Source organism: Leucopleurus acutus (genome assembly GCF_964270905.1).
Source record: "Leucopleurus acutus genome assembly, chromosome: 14".
Classification (NCBI taxonomy): Eukaryota; Metazoa; Chordata; class Mammalia; order Artiodactyla; family Delphinidae; genus Leucopleurus; species Leucopleurus acutus.
This window is the reverse complement of record NC_139156.1, coordinates 73574227-73596371: the sequence shown is the minus strand read 5'-3', so window position 1 is coordinate 73596371 and position 22145 is coordinate 73574227.

Genomic DNA, 22145 nt, shown 5'->3' with positions numbered 1-22145 from the left:
AAATGTAAGACTGGAAACCATAAAACTCCTAGAGGAAAACACAGGCAGAACACTGTTTGACATTAATCACAGCAATGTTTTTTTTGGACCTGTCTCCTAAAACAAAAGAAATAAAAGCAAAAATGAACATACAGGACCTAAGCACAGCAAAGAAAACCGTCAATAAAATGAAAAGACAGCCTACTGAATGGGAGAAAAACATTTGCAAATGATATGACCAGTAAGGGGTTAAAAATCCAGCATATATAAACAGATCATACAACTCAACATTAAAAAAACAAACAACCTGACTAAAAAATGGGCAGAAGACCTGAACAGACATTTTTCCAAAGAGGATATGCAGATGGCCAACAGGCACATGAAAAGATGCTCAATATTGCTAATCATCAGGGAAATGGAAATCAAAACCGCAATAAGATATCACCTCGCACCTGTCAGAATGGCTAACATCAAATAACAAATGTTGGCGAAGATGTGGAGAAAAGGGAGCCCTGGTGCACTGTTGGTGGGAATGCACATTGGTGCAGCCACTCTGGAAAACAATATGGAGGTTTCTTCAAAAACTAAAAATAGGGGTTTCCCTGGTGGCGCAGTGGTTGAGAGTCCGCCTGCCGATGCAGGGGACACGGGTTTGTGCCCCGGTCCGGGAAGATCCCACATGCCATGGAGCGGCTGGGCCCGTGAGCCATGGCCGCTGGGCCTGCACATCCGGAGCCTGTGCTCAGCAACGGGAGAGGCCACAACAGTGAGAGGCCCGCATACAGCAAAAAAAAAAAAAAAAAAAACCTTAAAAATAGAACTACCAAATGATCCAGAAATTCCATTCCTGGGTATATATCCCCAAACTCCAAAAACACTAATTCAAAAAGATACATGAACCCCAGTGTTCATAGCAGCATTATTTACAATTGTCAAGATATGGAAGCAACCTAAGTGTCCATCAACAGATGAATGGATAAAGAAGATGTGGTACATATACACAACAGAATACCCCTCAGCCATAAAAAAGAATGATATTTTGCCATTTGCAACAACATGGATGGACTTGGAAGGTATTATGCTAAGTGAAATAAGTCAGAGAAAGACAAATACTGTATGACATCACTTATATGTGGAATCTAAAAACACAGCGAACTAGTGAATATAACAAAAAAAAAGCAGACCCACAGATATTGAAAGCAAACTAGTGGTTACCAGTGGCGAGACGGAAGGGGAAGAGGGGCAATATAGGGGTAGGGGATTAAGAAGTACAAACTATTATGTATAAAATAAGCTACAAGGATATACTGTACAACACAGGGAACGTAGTCAATATCTTATAATAAGAAAAAAATAGACCTCCCAAAAGACACTGGACAATGGAATAAACGGAGTCTCCTTGGATGACTGTTTCCAAGGAACTTTCACTCTCTTGGCTATGTAAAACTTGTTATTCATTATTAAACTGGCTTAGGATTTGTCCTGTCTTGAGTACTTATTAATTAAATATATTCGATTATGTTAACATGCATTTAAGCTAATTTTGATAATACACTGAAGTTTTTTCAATGTTATAGAATTCCAGTCATTGTCAGAGGCCATGAGCCTGTTTTTTCTCTTATAATTCTGCTCCAGGTCAGTCACTTCCTTTCCTCACCTCCAACAGCCATTCAGATAAATTTCAGGTAATTTGGCTGAGTGGTGAAGAGGTTGGACTTCGTAGTTTGACAAACATGCATTTAGATCCTGTCTTTAGATCTCAGGAGAATCCCTCTTTGCCTCAGAGTCCTCACCTGTAAACTGGAAATAATACCTACCTTCTAGAATGGTTGAAAGGGTAAAGAGAGGCCCTGTGTCAATCATCCCACATAATATGTGACACATAGCGAGCAGTGAATCAATAGCAGCTACTATTATTACTAACTGGGTGTTCCTTTCACTGCATGGGTGTTTCTTTGCCCATCAGGGATCTTCACTGTGTTCAACTGCCTTCTGCATCAGGAGGAGACTCCCATTTCCTGTGCCAGAACATTAGTCATGAGAACTATAAACTCCAGTCTCAGGGACCTGCCTCCAAGACTGATTAAGATCGGAGTCAGAACACTTTCCTGAAGGTGAAGGTCGAGGGCCTTACACTTTGTACAGAAATCTGTACTGTATTTGATTGCTCTTTATTTTGATTCTTTTAAATCTGACTCACCAGAACATTGATAACAGAATTCTTCAAATGTGTGGAGAGGATTAGTAGCTAATTCTAATAGTCATATACTTTGGGCCCAATTGTCATGTTCCCAGAGAGTTCTCATTACTTCCTGATGGCATTTCTCCCCCCTAAAGGCAATGCTCCTCCCTGGTTTTGCCCAATTTTCCCCACTCTCATTCCTTTGGGCCCACACCACCCCAGGGTTTAATACCAGTTTCCTTTGTGTGTGTATAATGAGTTTTTCTTCTCTTTTGGAAGGAGTCATTTGCCTGGATTTGTGCTAAGTTTAGTTGTTTTCCACTTTAAAAAGTGAACTGAGTTAGATAATATTTGACCATTTCTACAGACGTGGCCAGGACACTTCAAAAACACTTCATCAAGGGATTTCACATTTTTGTTGCTTTTTAAAATACTTTGACTCATTCTGCAAGGAGACAAGTGGAGCTTGAAGTTTCCTTTCTCAAGGGTTAGGCCGTGAATGTGTTTTGGAACAGATTTTGGGAACTGGATTCTGAATCTGACTGTGGAGGCAGAATTTCAGTGTGGGAACCAGAATCTTTAGGAAAAAATTACAGTAACTGAAATGTTTCAACTTCACAATAGACTGTTTGGATGGGCTACAAGAGGAAAAAAAAAGAGTAGCTCAATAATTTGGTGTGTGTGGCCCCCTTCTTTTTTCAAGGCCAGAGGAAACAAATGACTCTGAACTCACTGTGTTCACTGGTTCTTAATCCCTCACAGAGAGGTTGTGGGAATTGGACATTAAAAGACTTTAGCAAAACATCTAGAAAACAATTTATGTTCAAACAAAATTTTCACTGAGGCACTACTGACTCTTTGTCCAAATGGCTGATGCAATTTGATATAAAGTCACTGTGAATAAAGTTCTCCAGCTTTTTAAGTTTGGTGATGTGGGTGGGTGACACATCCTTTATTTTTCCCCCTCTTTGCCAGAATCTTTAACTGACACTAATAACAACCAAATGAAGTTGCTCTACTTAAATTCTTCCTATGGGCTGAAAGAGTCTCCACAGTGAAAAGTCAGGCTACCTTCTGTTTCACAAATCTGAATTAAATTCCTAAATGAGGGGGGTAAGTCCATCCTATTATATTTTTTCTATATTTAAAATCTTTTAAGAACACATAAAACTATGTTTAAATTTTCCATAAAACATGTTGGGACAGGGTAGCTTTAAGGAAAGTTACAGCTTTACTTGTCATAAAATAAATTTTAAATCAGGCACTCCACTATAATGATGTCTTTAAAGAACTGACTTGTTAAAAATATCAGAAAACACAGAACTGAGTTAGAAACTGAGTATTGCAGGAATGATAAAGGTAATACATATTTCCCTTGTATTTTTAAAAGCCTAGTATATACAGACTTTTTGGAATATCCATGTATTAGGAAGTGGAAATATGAAAAATGGATCCCTTACTTTCGGTCACACTATTTTCAAGGCAATGATAAGCTAACAAGACAGAGAAGCTAGTTAGAAAGTTAAAGAAATAATTTAAAAGCAAATCTTAGGTGCATAACTTTATGTCCTCTTCGTATAGTATTTCTTTATGAAGTATTCTGTATTTCTCCCAGTTTGTTAGAAACAATTAAATCTAGGTGATCCAAACATGGCCGTTATTCCAGTGCTTCCCAAACCATATGTGATTAAAACGCCAGTTTTTAAAAATTCATTTGAAAAAATGAATTCATTTAACTAATACAGTTGTAAAATATAGTGAAAACAATATGGCAGTATAAAGTTAGAATAATCATTTCTAATTGCTTACTCTCACTTCCTGTACTTATTGTAGACCAGGAATAAACAGTTCTCAAATGCACACCTCTCCACAGACCACTGTTAAGAGAAGGACTCAATTATAAGTTTTTTGTAATAGAAAGCTTTAAAATGTATTTAAAAAGATACACATGGAATTACTGAGTGTCGTCCACATGTTTTAGCGGCTGCAACAGCCTAGAAAGAACCTGGATGTGCTTTCAAGCATCTTTAAGATGCAGTAAGTTGAGTAAATCTCCTGGAGGAACAGCGACTGTGCCTCCCATGTGCTCAGTGTCAACGTGATTTGCTTTTGATTTCTGTCCTTTTGCCAGCCCTGTGGCTACTACTGCTGCTTCCCATGTGTTTAGTGTATCAAATTCTCCCTCTGCTGGTTTCTCCATCTCACGCTGTCCCATTTATTTATGCTTTCCCACAATTGAGGGGAAATAGCATTTTCAGTCCCTTGGAGGAGAGTTTATTTTGTGTGGCAGTACCTCTAGGATCTGGCACGCTCTAGAAGCGAAAAATATTTCCTTTGATGTTTTCAAGATGGTGGCTTGTAGGGTTCCAAGGCAGAGGCTGGCAGGGCACGCATGTAATATTACAGCATTTTGGAAGGAGGCCCATTTTCATTTTCACCCTTGCAAGGCTAATCCGGGCCACTTTGTTCGGAGCCATTCTTTAGTAGCAGACGTTAGAACTTTACCTCTTTAGGATGCTCTTGGGAATTGATTTCAACGTTCTGCTAAAGCAGAGGAATCATCCCACTACCCACAGCAGGCAGTGACACAGATACACTTTCAGCAGCAAAAAGGGAAACCAAATCCCAAACAGTGGCCACTCCAGCCTACGGCCTAGAGAAACAAGTTGACAGCTATGTGAAGAGGATGTCCAAACCAATGTGCCTGCTGGAACCGAACGGAGCAACCATGTGGAATGACGGTAACAAACCAACTACAAGCCCCCTGGGGATTATGAGGACCAACTGCTCACACAGAAGGGAAAGGAACCAAATAAAACACTAAAAAGGGAAAGAGGGAAATTGGGGGAACATGCTACAGTAAGGCCTACATGCCACAGCACAAGAGAATGAAATCCCTGGGTTTGTCTGTGGACCCTGGATGTGTTCTGCTTCCAGACCCTCCAGCCATGCAGCAGAAACTGCTTCAGTCAAAAAAGGAACTCCTGAAATGACAAGGCTCTGGGAAAAGGCTTCCTTTCCAAGGGCTGCTCAGGCCTTCCAGGATGTCCCCCAGTTAGCTGGGGGAGAGAGAGGGGACAGACAAGAGCACCACTGTCTTCATGATGGGAGGAATGGGGAAGACGCCACGGCAAGTTTGAAGTTATGTGATGATCGGAGCTTGGACACAAAGTCTTCCTTTGTAAATAGATATATCTGCATCCTGCAGCCACACGTAGACAGTCTTGCTGGGTTGTGTGGGCTTGTGTGTATACAGTGCCCGTCCCTGTAGGGGAGGGTCCTGTAGGGTGATACTTTCACTCCTGGCTCTCAGACCCAGGTCCGTCTATGAGTTACAAAGATTAATTCCTACTTTGTGCTTGGTTTTGTGACTTGTGATGCTTATGCCTATGTACTTCTTTTTAATGTTTACTAAATTGAAACCAATAGTTTTATAGAAATACAGATTTCTCAGCCCCACTCTAATGACTGAAAAATTTCTGGGGAAAATTTCAGGGAATCTATATTTTTCTACATTTCCCAGATGGTTCTGTCACATCAGGGCTGGAAGCCCAGTCTTTGTAACCGATGGACCAGATCATTGTTAAATAATCATTTCCAATTTAACACTTTTCTATTCTAAATTGACATCTAACGCCATCTTTTGAATAATATTGAAAGATTTTGAGTAGGGGATGAATTGCAGTTTGCTTTTGTTTGGCAAATCCATTCTTCAAAGTGTAAATAACAAGGGGCAACTAAGAGCTCTAAATGGGGCAATCCTGAGGAAAATGCACTTTAACTCCCTCAAACTTTAAAAAAATTTACTGTGTACACATCAGTTGCAAGATAATCCAGTAATCCGTCACAGATTTCCTAAAGATTTGGATAAGGCAGTGGTTTGAAGAACAGATTAGTGGGTTGGACACTGTCCTTGGAAGGAATAAAATTACATTATTAGAATTTTGCCCTTCCCCCAGTTCGTGAAGTCCCCATGCTACCACTTTAAAACTGAAGGTCACGTTATTAAAGTTCTTTTTGTAAGCTAAATCTAACCTCTCATGTCCTAAAGTTCATCATTAGAAGTAATGATTTGCCATATTCTGTCATTGCCACATTCTTTCTTTTCTTTTGTACACCAACAATTTTCTTCCTGTGAAGGGGAGATGTTAGTTGTGACCTATAGCAGAAAAATGGCATCTGGGGGCTGAAAACGCTGAGAAGGCAGCTCCCATTGTGGATCTGGGAGCCCACACTCCCGTGGGGCTTAAAACGTTTCTCTTCCTGGACTGTCATGGTACCTGAAGTCCACCATTAAATCTGCCTCTTTGGGCTAAGACAGGTATGTTCCCTAACAAACAAAAGTAAGATGCGGAGACTGGAAATATGTGTCATCGTGCCTCCTTTTATCCTTCCTACCTCGCTGGATCCCTTGATTCTGGGCACAGTCAGCTTCATGGACATGCTTAGATGGGCCTTGCACTCGGTTTAATGCTCTGCTATTGCCATTTTGAAATTCTTAATAAATTTTGAATAAGAGACTCCTCATTTTCATTTTGCACTGGGCCCACAAATTATGCAGCTGTCCCTGCCTCTAAGGTTGATCCAGCTCCCTATGAATGCTCAGAAACATTTGGCCAGTCCAACTTCCTTTCCATTTTTGTGGCTGTCACATTAAACTGTGCAGCAAGATGAATGAGGAGAGGTGACCTGATTTGGGGGATTAGACATAGGTCTTCTCACTGGAACTGTGATGGGGAGAATGCTTCCTTTGGCCCACTTCCCCTTCTTGGCAAGACACAGAGAGCTCCCTCTGAGCCACACTTGGCCCACAGACTGGGCTCCATTCAATAAACAGCCAATTTGGCATATAATTTTATCATTATTGTTTCTGTGGAGAGTTTTAGGGAAGCCAAAATCATAAAAGAATGCTTTCTCCCTTGCCTCCTGCTTAGGCTGGGCCATGTGTGTGTGTGAAGTTAATGACTGACTTCAGGGCCGTGTGGTCTGGCCAGTGACTGCCACTAAATTCTTGTTCGCTCTGCCTAGTGCCTTTGCAAAGGAGCCTGCGCGTCTACTCTTCTTCCTCCTTGGATCATCTGCTTTTTTGTGATCTTTAAGCTAAAACTCACTTCTTTTTCTCCTAACCAGCTTCATACTCTCAGCAAATATCAAATGGGTCCTCAAGCATAAAATTCAAGATGGGAGTATGGGGTGCGGTGGGGGTGGGGGCAAGAGATGTTAGACTAGGACAGAGCAGGTGAGAGGAGAAGGAAAAGTGTTTTTCTCTTGCCTAGGGCATTGGCAGGAAGGAGGTAGTGTTTAATCAAATGAAGGTTCAAACCCTCACCCGGAATTGCTTCCTGAACCCTTTAAGTAAGTAGCCCACTTTATCTTTATGTTCTAAGATATCCTGGATTTGGCATGACATGTGTCAGGGAGTAGAAAGGTCAGATGAAATAGTCAACATGACAAGAAGTCATGGCACTGAGAGGAATAGTACCTGGCTAAATTCTGAAAGTTGCGGCGATCAGAAGTGATTCGAAGGAGAAAAGGGTGATGTAAGTGTTTTGGTATTTACCAAGTGCTGAGGATTTCCTGCAGAGGGGAGTCAGTCTCTTCCAGACAGCTTTGCACTCACCAGGATCCAAAAATGGGCTGGCTGGCTTTCAACTATTTATTGAGCTCTTGCCATGTACCGTGCATGCACTGTGGTAAGTACTTAACATAGATTACCTCATTTACACCTCACGATAACCTTAAGAAGGTATTAGTCAGCACTCCTTAGGTTGCAAGTGACAGAAACTCATCTCAAATGTATTTAAAGCAAACAAGGGAATGCATTGATACATACAACTGGAAAGACCAGGGTATGCTTCAGGCATGGCTAGATCCCTGTACTCAATTTTCTTAGGAATCTGGTTTTCTCCAACTCTCAGGTTTGCCTTTCTTTCTGTGGGCTTTATTCATTAGTTCTCCTCAAGATGGCTATTAGCACCTCCAAGTTTATAGCCTATGGAAAGATGTCTTTCACATTATTCTAGCAAAAGTCCTGAAGCAGACTCTTACTGGCTTACATTGGATCACGTGATGATTTCTGACCCAGTCTTTGACTTTAATTAGCCAGGCTTAGATTACATGCCCACCCATGAAGCCTACCGGTGGGTGCATCCCAAAGAGCCACATGGATTGAACTGGGGAGGATTAGCTCCCCAAAAAAGAGGGGCTATTGTTGGAAGAAGGTGGAAGAAGTAGCAGGGGAAACAGAAAACTTCCACTATAGGGAGGCACTATTGTTATTCCCTCTTGCAGATGGTAATAACTGATGCAGAGTCATGTTACCTAATTTGCTAGGCTCTTCTCCAGTCGGCTGAGCTGCAAAAGATCTGGGGCAACATGGGCTGATTTGGCTGATCATAAGTTGCCTATTTGTTTTTAGAGGGGAACTGTGGTCAGAAGACTGACTTGAAAAGAACATCTTTCTGTCTTTGGGAGCAGACAGGATGGTGGGATTCTGTGCAGCCTGCCCTCTCCAGGCAATGCTGAGAAGTGCTGTGAGAGCATCTTCTACAAGAGAGGATCACAGCACACCCTGCACCACAGAGACCAAGACACACTGCACAGAAAGGGAAGAAGTGGCTACATGCTGACCACACTGCCCCCGCCCGCCCCCAGGCCAGTGCAGCACCCATGTGGAGAGGTCTCCCCTGAGTCTACCATTCCTCCAGTGGGAAGAGAGAATCTGGGAGGGACATTCACCCAGCCTCCCCAGTGTTGTGGGTTGCTTGGTGGGAGCCACTACTCTCTGGTCTTGCCCCATGGGGACTGCAGGGCTCAACCACTGGGAATCTGACTGTGAGGGAGAAGAGGGGAGGGGCTTGCAATAACCAGCACTCAAGTCTTGGCCGACCAAGTTCCTTCCTGTAAAGTCCCAAAACAGCAGCTTTGCTCATCTGAAGAATCAAGTCAGGGGTACACTTTGACCAGGGAACTCAGTGGGGTGCAGGTTTGCCTGATTTAGGTCCTCAAACAAGGAATTTTGCTGGCCCTAGAGACTGGTTTTCCCACATCCAGGCAAGAGAGCTGAGTCACAGCCCCACCTGATGCTGCGGGCATGACTCCTGGCCCCAAGAGACCAGAAGGGCTGGAGAGACCTGTGTAACTTAGCAACACTTCAGCTGAAAGGTGACTGGGCAGAGCTGATGTCCCCAGAGCAAAGCCAGTATCAGGTGTAGAGGGTTCCCCTTCCACACCCGGGCAGGGGAATTAATCCATAGCCTCACCTGAGGTAGAGGGTAGCTCCTGGTGCCTCCTGACTGGAAAGCCAGTTCAGAAAAATTGTGAGTTTCCTGGAGTGGACCCTCCTTGTCCCATCCAGGCAGGGAAATGAGTCATGGTCTCATCTGCTGTGGGGCCTGGCTTCTGGCCCCATCTGACCAGAAGTGCCACAGAGAACACCTGGAAGTTGGTAACCCAGCAATGCTCAAGCCAAGAGATGGGCAGGCAGAGCTGATAGTCTGCAAAGCCAAGCCAGTGGCCCTATTCAACCAGGGAACTTGGGGCATGGGTCAGCTTGAGTTAAGACCACAAACAAAAAGCCCTTAGAGCTGCTTCTACTGCTATGCCTAGGCAGGGAAAATAATTCACAGCCCCACTTATTGCTGAAAACAGCTTTCCGACTGCCCAATCAGGGAACTTAACCAGAGCACATAGGAGGTTGCATAGCCCATCCAACAGTCCCGCTTACAGTGGCACTTGTACAGAGAGCCCTGTATCTAGTTTCCCCATCTGCAGAGCAAAAACCAGTGGCCTCACCTGTCAGGAAATTCAGTGCACACACTTGCCTGATTCCAGTCTCCAAACAACAAGTGGTACAGGCCCTGTGTCTTGTCCTCTTGCCCTGCCAGGGAAGGGAATCTAATTCATAGCCCCACCTACCAGTGAGTATAGTACCTAGTCATGACCATCTAAGTAAGCATTACCAGAGAAATCAGGCAACTGCAGAGCCCATCCTACAGCCTCACTTGGGCAGGGAACCAAGGTAGAGTTTTATCCAGCTGTTCTCAGCCAGTGGCACACCCCTCATACCAAACTCAGAGCTCAAATAGTTGCCTTAACCAAAATTACATCCTAATAGCAGGCCCCATCTGCCCAAGGAAATTGCTAGCAGACACACCCAGAACCCAATCCGAGCTGACTGGTCAAAAACTGTCTCTGTCAAAGTGAACCTGTAAAGTCTGGAAGAGGAGCATACGTAGATACCAATGTAAGGAATCAAGGATCATAAAAAAATAGATAAATATGATACTACCAAAGGAAACTAATAAGGCTCCAGTAAATGACCCTCAAAAAATGGAGATCTATGAACTATCAGACAAGAAATTCAGAATAATCCTCTTAAAGAAGTTTAGTTAACTACAAGAACACATGGACAAGTAAAAATTAAAAAAACAATGAATAAACAAAACGAGAAGTTCAACAAAGAAAGAGAAACCATAATAAAACAAAAACAAATATCCAAGAGTTGAAAAATAGAATAACTGAACTTAAGAATTCAATGGAGGAGAAGGAGCTTCAAGATGGCGGAAGAGTAAGATGCGCAGATCACCTTCCTCCCCACAGATACATCAGAAATACATCTACATGTGGAACAACTCCTACAGAACACATACTGAACGCTAGAAGAAGACCTCAGACCTCCCAAAAGGCAAGAAAGTCCCCACGTACCTGGGTAGGGCAAAAGAAAAAAGAAAAAACAGAGACAAAAGAATAGGGACGGGACCTGCACCAGTGGGAGGGAGCCGTGAAGGAGGAAAGGTTTCCACACACTAGGAAGCCCCTTCACGGGCGGAGACTGTGGGTGGTGAAAGGGGGAAGTTTTGGAGCCACGGAGGAGAGCACAGTAACAGGGGTGCGGGGGGCAAAGCAGAGAGATTCCCGCACAGAGGATCGGTGCCGACCAGCACTCACCAGACCGAGAGGCTTGTCTGCTCCCCCGCCGGGGCGGGAGGGGCTGGGAGCTGAGGCTCGGGCTTCGGTCTGAGCGCAGGGAGAGGACTGGGGTTGGCGGCGTGAACACAGCCTGAAGGGGGTTAGTGCACCACGGCTGGCCGGGAGGGAGTCCGGGGAAAAGTCTGGACCTACTGAAGAGACAAGAGACCTTTTCTTCCTCCTTTTTTTCCTGGTGCGCGAGGAGAGGGGATTAAGAGCGCTGCTTAAAGGAGCTCCAGAGACGGGGGCGAGCCGCGGCTAACAGCGCGGACCCCAGAGACGGGTATGAGACGCTAAGGCTGCTGCTGCCGCCACCAAGAAGCCTGTGTGCGGGCACAGGTCACTATCTACACCTCCCTTCCGGGGAGCCTATGCAGCCCGCCACTGCCAGGGTCCCGGGATCCAGGGACAGCTTCCCCGGGAGAATGCATGGCGCGTCTCAGGCTGGTGCAATGTCACGCCGGCCTCTGCTGCCACAGGCTCGCCCCGCATCCGTACCCCTCCCTCCCCCCAGCCTGAGTGAGCCAGAGCCCCCGAAACAGCAGCTCCTTTAACCCCGTCCTGTCTGAGCAAAGAACAGACGCCCTCCAGCGACCTGCATGCAGAGGCGGGGCCAAATCCAAAGCTGAACCCCGGGAGCTGTGCGAACAAAGAAGAGAAAGGGAAATTTCTCCCAGCAGCCTCAGGAGCAGCGGATTAAATCCCCACAATAAACCTGATGTACCCTGCATCTATGGAATACCTGAACAGACAACGAATCATCCCAAATTGAGGAGGTGGATTTTGGGAGCAAAGATATATTATTTTTTTCCCTTTTTCTCTTTTTGTGAGTGTGTACGTGTATGCTTCTGTGTGATTTTGTCTGTATAGCTTTGCTTTTACCGTTTGTCCTAGGGTTCTGTCTGTTCAGTTATGTTTATTTTTATTTTTTAGTATCATTTTTAGTGCTTGTTATCATTGGTGGATTAGTTTTCTGGTATGGTTGCTCTCTTCTTTCTTTTTTTTAATTACTTTAAAATTTTTTTAATAAATTTATTTTATTTTATCTTTTTCTTTCTTTCTTTCTTTCTTTTTTTCTCCCTTTTATTCTGAGCCATGTGGATGACAGGCTCTTGGTGCTCCAGCTGGGCATCAGGGCTGTGCCTTTGTGGTGGGAGAGCCAACCTCAGGACACTGGTCCACAAGAGACCTCCCAGATCCACAAAATATCAAATGGCGAAAATCTCCCAGAGATCACCATCTCAACGCCAAAACCCAGCTCCACTCAACAAGCAGCAACCTACAGTGCTGGACACCCTATGCCACACAACTAGCAAGACAGGAACACAACCCCATCCATTAGCAGAGAGGCTGTCTAAAATCATAATAAGGTGACAGACACCCCAAAATAAACAACCAGACGTGGACCTGCCCACCAGAAAGACAAGATCCAGCCTCATCCACCAGAACACAGGCACTAGTCCCCTCCACCAGGAAGCCTACACAACCCACGGAACCAACCTTAGCTACTGAGGGCAGACACCAAAAAGAACGGGAACTATGAACCTGCAGCCTGCAAAAAGGAGAACTCAAACACAGTAAGTTAAGCAAAATGAGAAGACAGAGAAACACACAGCACATGAAGGAGAAAGGCAAAAACCCACCAGACCTAACAAATGAAGAGGAAGTAGTCAGTCTACATGAAAAAGAATTCAGAATAATGATAGAAAAGATGATCCAAAATCTTGGAAATGGAAAGGAGGAAATACAAGAAACATTTAACAACCTAGAAGAACTAAAGAGCAAAAAAACACTGATGAACAACAAAAAAAATGAAATTAAAAATTCTCTAGAAGGGATCAATAGCAGAATAACTGAGGGAGAAGAACAGATAAGTGACCGGGAAGATAAAATAGTGGAAATAACTACTGCAGAGCAAAATAAAGAAAAAAGAATGAAAAGAATTGAGGACAGTCTCAGAGACCTCTGGGACAATATTAAATGCACCAACATTCAAATTATAGGGGTCCCAGAAGAAGAAGAGAGAAATAAAGGGACTGAGAATATATTTGAAGAGATTATAGTTGAAAACTTCCCTAATATGGGAAAGGAAAGAGTTAATCATGTCCAGGAAGCACAGAGAGTCCCATACAGGATAAATCCAAGGAGAAACAGGCCAAGACACATATTAATCAAACTATCAAAAATTAAATATAAAGAAAATATATTAAAAGCAGCTAGGGAAAAACAACAAATAACACATAAGGGAATCCCCATAAGGTTAACAGCTGATCTTTCAGCAGAAACTCTGCAAGCCAGAAGGGAGTGGCAGGACATATATAAAGTGGTGAAGGAGAAAAAACTACAACCAAGATTACTCTACCCAGCAAGGATCTTATTCAGATTTGATGGAGAAATTAAAACCTTTACAGACAAGCAAAAGCTAAGAGAATTCAGCACCACCAAGCCAGCTTTATAACAATGCAAAAGGAACTTCTCAAGGCAGGAAAGACAAGAGAAGGAAAAGACCTACAATAATAAACACTAAACAATTAAGAAAACAGTAAAAGGAACATGCATATCGATAATTACCTTAAATGTAAATGGAGTAAATGCTCCAACCAAAAGACATAGACTGGCTGAATGGATACAAAAACAAGACCCGTATATATGCTGTCTACAAGAGACCCACCTCAGACCTAGGGACACATACAGACTGAAAGTGAGGGGATGGAAAAAGATATTCCATGCAAATGGAAATCAAAAGAAAGCTGGAGTAGCAATTCTCATATCAGACAAAATAGACTTTAAAATAAAGACTATTACAAGAGACAAAGAAGGACACTACATAATCATCAAGGGATCAATCCAAGAAGAAGTATAACAATTGTAAATGTTTATGCACCCAACATAGGAGCACCTCAACACATAAGGCAAATGCTAACAGCCATAAAAGGGGAAATTGACAGTAACACAATCATAGTAGGGGACTTTAACACCCCACTTTCACCAATAGACAGATCATCCAAAATGAAAATAAATAAGGAAACACAAGCTTTAAATGATACATTAAACAAGATGGACTTAATTGATATTTATAGGACATTCCATCCAAAAACAACAGAATACACATTTTTCTCAAGTGCTCATGGAACATTCTCCAGGATAGATCATATCTTGGGTCACAAATCAAGCCTTGGTAAATTTAAGAAAATTGAAATTGTATCAAGTATCTTTTCTGACCACAATGCTATGAGACTAGATATCAATTACAGGGAAAGATCTGTAAAAAATACAAACACATGGAGGCTAAACAATATACTACTTAATAGCGAAGTGATCACTGAAGAAATCAATGAGAAAATCAAAAAATACCTAGAAACAAATGACAATGGAGACACGACGGCCCAAAACCTATGGGATGCAGCAAAAGCAGTTCTAAGAGGGAAGTTTATAGCAATACAATCCTACCTTAAGAAACAGGAAACATCTCGAATAAACAACCTAACTTTGCACCTAAAGCAATTAGAGAGAGAAGAACAAAAAACCCCCAAAGTTAGCAGAAGGAAAGAAATCATAAAGATCAGATCAGAAATAAATGAAAAAGAAATGAAGGAAACGATAGCAAAGATCAATAAAACTAAAAGCTGGTTCTTTGAGAAGGTAAACAAAATTGATAAACCATTAGCCAGACTCATCCAGAAAAAAAGGGAGAAGACTCAAATCAATAGAATTAGAAATGAAAAAGGAGAAGTAACAACTGACACTGCAGAAATACAAAAGATCTTGAGAGATTACTACAAGCAACTCTATGACAATAAAATGGAAAACCTGGAAGAAATGGACAAATTCTTAGTAATGCACAACCTGCCAAGACTGAAACAGGAAGAAATAGAAAATATAAACAGACCAATCACAAGCACTGAATATGAAACTGTGATTAAAAATCTTCCAACAAAGAAAAGCCCAGGACCAGATGGCTTCACAGGCGAATTCTATCAAACATTTAGAGAAGAGCTAACACCTGTCCTTCTCAAACTCTTCCAAAATATAGCAGAGGGAGGAACACTCCCAAACGAGGCCACCAGCACCCTGATACCAAAACCAGACAAGGATGTCACAAAGAAAGAAAACTACAGGCCAATATCACTGATGAACATAGATGCAAAATTCCTCAGCAGAATACTAGCAAACAGAATCCAACAGCACATTAAGAGGATCATACACCATGATCAGGTGGGGTTTTATTCCAGGAATGCAAGGATTCTGCAATATTTCCAAATCAATCAATGTGATACACCATATTAACAAACTGAAGGAGAAAAACCATATGGTCATCTCAATAGATGCAGAGAAACTTTTGGCAAAATTCAACATCCATTTATGATAAAAACCCTCCAGAAAGTAGGCATAGAGGGAAACTTCCTCAACAGAATAAAGGCCATATATGACAAACCCACAGCCAACGTCATCCTCAATGGTGAAAAACTGAAAGCATTTCCACTAAGATCAGAAACAAGACAAGGTTGCCCCCTCTCACCACTGTTATTCAACATAGTTTTGGAAGTTTTAGCCACAGCAATCAGAGAAGAAAAGGAAATAAAAGGAATCCAAATCGGAAAAGAAGAAGTAAAGCTGTCACTGTTTGCAGATGACATGATACTATACATAGAGAATCCTAAAGATGCTACCAGAAAACTACTAGAGCTAATCAATGAATTTGGTAAAGTAGCAGGATACAAAATTAATGCACAGAAATCTCTGGCATTCCTATACACTAATGTTGAAAAATCTGAAAGTGAAATCAAGAAAACACTCCCATTTACCATTGCAACAAAAAGAATAAAATATCTAGAAACAAACCTACCTAAGGAGACAAAAGACTTGTATGCAGAAAGTTATAAGACACTGATGAAAGAAATTAAAGATGATACAAATAGATGGAGAGATATACCATGTTCTTGGATAGGAAGAATCAACGTTGTGAAAATGACTCTACTACCCAAAGCAATCTACAGATTCAACGCAATCCCTATCAAACTACCACTGGCATTTTTCACAGAACTAGAACAAAAATTTCACAATTTGTATGGAAACACAAAAGACCCCGAATAGCCAAAGCAATCTTGAGAACGAAAAACGGAGCTGGTGGAATCAGGCTCCCTGACTTCAGACTATACTACAAAGCTACAGTAATGAAGACAGTATGGTACTGGCATAAAAACAGAAATATAGATCAATGGAACAGGATAGAAAGCCCAGATATAAACCCACGCACATATGGTCACCTTATCTTCAATAAAGGAGGCAGGAATGTACAGTGGAGAAAGGACAGCCTCTTCAATAAGTGGTGCTGGGAAAACTGGACAGGTACATGTAAAAGTATGAGATTAGAACACTCCCTAACATCATACACAAAAATAAGCTCAAAATGGATTAAAGACCTAAATGTAAGGCCAGAAACTATCAAACTCTTAGAGGAAAACATAGGCAGAACACTCTATGACATAACTCACAGCAAGATCCTTTTTGACCCACCTCCTACAGAAATGGAAGTAAAAAAAAAATAAACAAATGGCGCCTAATGAAACTTAAAAGCTTTTGCGCAGCAAAGGAAACCATAAACAAGACCAAAAGACAACCCTCAGAATGGGAGAAAATATTTGCAAATGAAGCAACTGACAAATGATTAATCTCCAAAATTTACAAGCAGCTCATGCATTTCAATAACAAAGAAACAAACAACCCAATCCAAAAATGGGCAGAAGACCTAAATAGACATTTCTCCAAAGAAGATATACCGAGTGCCAACAAACACATGCAAGAATGCTCAACATCATTAATCATTAGAGAAATGCAAATCAAAACTACAATGAGATATCATCTCACACCAGTCTGAATGGCCATCATCAAAAAATCTAGAAACAATAAATGCTGGAGAGGGTGTGGAGAAAAGGGAACCCTCTTGCACTGCTGGTGGGAATGTGAATTGGTACAGCCACTATGGAGAACAGTATGGAGGTTCCTTAAAAAACTACAAATAGAACTACCATATGACCCAGCAATCCCACTACTGGGCATATACCCTGAGAAAACCATAATTCAAAAAGAGTCATGTACCAAAATGTTCATTGCAGCTCTATTTACAATAGCCAGAAGATGGAAACAACCTAAGTGTCCATCATCGGATGAATGGATAAAGAAGATGTGGCACATATATACAATGGAATATTACTCAGCCATAAAAAGAAACAAAATTGAGTTGTTTTTAGTGAGGTGGATGGACCTAGAGTGCGTCATACAGAGTGAAGTAAGTCAGAAAGGGAAAGACAAATACTGTATTATAACATATATATATATATGGAATCCAAGAAAAAAAAATGTCATGAAGAACCTAGGGGTAAGACATGAATAAAGACATAGACCTACTAGAGAATGGACCTGAGGATATGGGGAGGGGGAATGGTATGCTGTGACAAAGTGAGAGAGTGGCATGGACATATATACACTACCAAACGTAAAATAGATAGCTAGTGGGAAGCAGCCGCATAGCACAGGGAGATCAACTAGGTGCTTTGTGACCACCTAGATAGGTGTGATAGGGAGGGTTGGAGGGAGGGAGACACAAGAGGGAAGAGATATGGGGACATATGTATATGTATAACTGATTCACTTTGTTATAAAGCAGAAACTAACACACCATTGTAAAGCAATTATACTCCAATAAAGATGTAAAATTTAAAAAAAAGAAATCAAAGCAAACACAAAAATGGAAAGGTATACTGGATTCATGAATTGCAGGAATTAATACTTTTAAAATGTCCATATTACCCAAAGCCACCTATGGATTCGATGTAATACCTATTGAGATTCCAATGGAATACTCTACATAAGTAGAAGAAACAATCCTAAATTATATAGAGAACTATAGAGACCCAGAGCAGCCAAAGCAATCCTGAAAAAGAACAAAGCAGGAGGCATCACTCTTCTTGATTTCAAGCTATGCTCTTTAGGTATAGAAATCAAAAGAGTATGGTCCTGGATAAAAACAGGACCTTATTTATAAAAAATAAATCAATGGAACATGATTGAGAACCCACAAGTAAACCCAAGCATACATCAACTAATATTTGACAAGGAATCCAAGGATTCTCAATGGAAAAAAGACTTTAATAAATAAATGGTCCTCAACATTGGATATTCATATGTCAAAAAATGAAACTCACAAAAATTAGCTCAAAATGGATTAAAGACTTAAATATAAGACCTGAAACTGAAGCCATGAAACTCCCAGAAGAAAATATAGGAAAAAAGCTCCTTGACATGGATCTTGTCAATGATTTTATTGGATATGATTTCTAAAGTACAAGCAACAAAAGCATAAAAAATCACATATCTTATAAGAGATTAATATCTAAAATATATCAAGAACTCAAATAACATCAGCAGAAAACCAAATAATTCAATTAAAATAGGGTAAAAATACCTAAACAACATTTTTCCGAAGAAGATAGGTGAATAGTTCACAGATACATGAAAAGATGCTCACCATCACTAGTAATTAGGGAAATGCCAGTCAAAACCACAATGAGATATCACCTCATGCCTATTAGAATGCCCATCAGCAAAAAGACAAGAGAAAAAAATTGCTTGCGAGGATGTGGAGAAAAAGGAACCCTTGTGCACTGTTGTAAACTAGTGCAGCTGCTATGAAAAACAGTATGGAGGATCCTCAAAAGTTAAAAATGAAACTACCATATAATCCAGAAATCCCACTTCTGGGCATATGTCCAAAGGAAAAGAAAGCTAACTCAAAAAGATATTTACATCCCCATCTTCATAGCAGCATTATTTACAACAGCCATTACATGGAAGCAACCTAAGTGTCCACTGATGGATAAATGGATTAAGAAATTGTTTTATACATACCATGAAATATTATTCAGCTACAAAATGAGGAAATCCCATCATTTGCAACAACATGGAAGAAGCTTTAGTGCATTATGCTAAGTGAAATAAATCAGACAGAGAAAGACAAATATCGTATGGTCTCACTTACATGTAGCATCTAATTAAAATTTTAAGAACTCGTAGCAAAAGAAATGAGATTTATGGCTACCAGAGGCAGGGGTTGGAGGAGTGGGAATTGAAGAAAGGTGGTCAAAACGTACAAACTTCCAGTTATAAGATCCCCCCAGTACTAATAAATAAGTACTAGGGATGTAATGTACAATGTGGTAACTATAGTCATCACCACTGTATGATCTATATATGAAAGTTATTAAGAGAGTAAATCCTAACAATTCTCATAAAAAAGAGCTATAGCCATGAAAAGACATGTAGGAAACTTAAATGCATATTACTAAGTGAAATAAGCCAATTTGAAAACGCTACCTACTATATGATTCCAACTATATGACTTTCTGGAAAAGTCAGAACTATGGAGACCATAAAAAGATCAGTGGCTGCCAGAGGTGGGGGGGAGAGGCAAGAGCGATACACAGGTGGAGCACAGAGAATCTTTAGGGCAGTAAAAATACTTTATATGATATTATAATGATGACTACATGTCATTATATATTTTTCCAAACCCATAGAATGTACAACAGCAAAGTATACTCTAAGGTAATCGGTAGACTTTGGGTGATAACGATGTGTCAATGTAGGCTTATCATTAATAACAAATGCGCTATTCTGGGGAGTGATCTTGATGATCAGGGAGGCTCTTCATGTATGAGGGCAGGAGGGATATGGGAAATCTCTCACCTTCCTATCGATTTTGTTGTGAACCTAAAACTACTCTAAAAAAGACGAAGTCTTGAAAAAAATTCCCAATGCCCTGAATAGGATCCTTTACTTGAGTTTGGTGACTTTGACATTCTAAATATTTCTACTCTTGGCTGGCCCTTGCTGCTATGTTCAATGTACCTAAGGGCCAGGATTCAGTGTTTCAATGTTGAGTGTCCAGCTTCTGCTGGAACTCTGAATAGACATGACCGTGGTTCATGGTAATATCCCATTATGGAGGAGGCTGAGGAAGGGTGAAGGGTTGAGTGGGGGGCAGCCCATGAGAGACACTTTTGTTTTCAGCTTCCAGCTTTCCCAAGGTGCCATTTTCTGTATTTAAGAATAACAGACTGCCAGAAGTGACAAAAATTAAGACTCAGAGAGAGTAAATGACTTGTCCAAGATCATTCATCAGTGTCAGGAGTGGAACCCAAATCTAAGTTTGTTAACTGTCACTATTCTCAATATTAACTCAATGTTAACTCTCAATATTCTCTCTATTGTGGCAACTTTCACTGAGCTTCTTGCATGGTCAATGATGGGAAAGAAAGGAGAACTTGTTGGTCTTAAATATGTATCTCTCTTGATATGTTTTGTCATCAACAGGTTCAAATAATTCTGCTGCTACTATGTGTAGCATCCAAGATAGTATGGTCCTACTCTGCATTCTAAAGGGCCTGGCCAGTCTCCTTCTGTGTACTCCCAAAGCACCTGTGCTTTTCTTTTCATTGAGCAGCAATGCACTAAGGTAAGATGGGTCCCTCCTCCAGGCCCAAGGAATGACCCACGGTATGTCTGAAGCAATCACCATCATCTCAATGACTGGCTTAGTTTTGGCCAATGAAATATAAAGATAAATCTGTTGGGGACTTGTGGGAAAGAATTTCCTCCCTGACAAGAAAGAAAAAGGCTTCTAATCAAATTCCTTCTTACACCCCCGGCAAGGGAGAGGCAGGGAACCTCTTGTTTACTTCCTGTCTTTTGATATTTTCATGATGATAAGACGCTGTGACAGCCATATTGTGATCATGAGACAAAAATCAAGAGAATTGGAGAGAAGCCGCTGAATTGTTGAAGGTCTCAACTCGGGAACTCTCTAGCTTCATGCTTCTTTTTATGTGAAACAATAAGACCACTAATTGTTTTAAACCTTCTACTACCTACAGCGAAAATCATTCAAGCTGATTTTGAAAACTTCCTGGAAGAGATGAGAACCAGGTCTTAAAAGATAGCAAGATTTACATAGGCAGAAAGGAGGTAGGGAGATCTTCTGTTGGAGGATAAGCTAAGGCAAAGGAATGGGAATTAGCTTGGCCCATGCGGCTGGTGGCGAGGGGACTCTCCAGGCTGCCATGGAGAATGTCAACTGGAATAATTGTCTCTTTCTCTGAACTCACAGTATTTACTCTTCGTGTGTGTATATCGATTTGCAAATGTTTATTTGCTTGCAGAATTTTGTCCATAGGTGGAGAAAAGTGGTTGGCTTAGGTACCTGAGATATGAGAGGATAATGCAGTCTTCTTCCAGGTCTTCATCTGTTGGCCAGGCCCCACAGGCTTGTATTGGAGAGCTGCTGCAGGCAGAAGCCAAAGGAACTCTTCTCATAGGGTGTTGTGCGAGACCGACCAATGGCAGTGCTTTGGTTTCCAGGTAACTAGACTCTACAGAGCTAAGGCCATGTTGACACTGAGGACAGCATCAGCCAGCTACGGGGGCACCAGACGGTGGTGCACTAGGCCTCATCATCATCCCCTGGGGGGGGGGATGAGCAGCTGTGCGAGGTGAGTGGCTGCTCCCAAGAGATTTCTCTCTGAGCTGCCACAACACGGGCAGAAGCTGAGGGAGAAAGCCTACATGAACCATGCATGAATTCACTTGAGACAGTCCCTGAGACACAGAAATAACAGCATGAGACTCTGAGGGGAATAAAGCCCTTCACTATGTAGCGGGGGCCTGATTCTATGAAATAGTCATCATAGTCAATGTGGCTCTGCTAGACTCCTCTGGCAAGTGAGGCTAGATCAGGGTTTCTCATGGTCGGCACTACTGATCCTTTGGGCCAGACGATTCTTTGTTGTGAGAGCCATCCTGTGCATTGTGGGATATTTAGCAGCATCCCTGGCTTTTATTCACTAGATGCTATTAGCACTCCTTCTCCTGAGCTGTGACAAGTAAAGACAGTTAAAAATCTCAAAATGTGGGCTTCCCTGGTGGCGCAGTGGTTGAGAGTCCTCCTGCCGATGCAGGG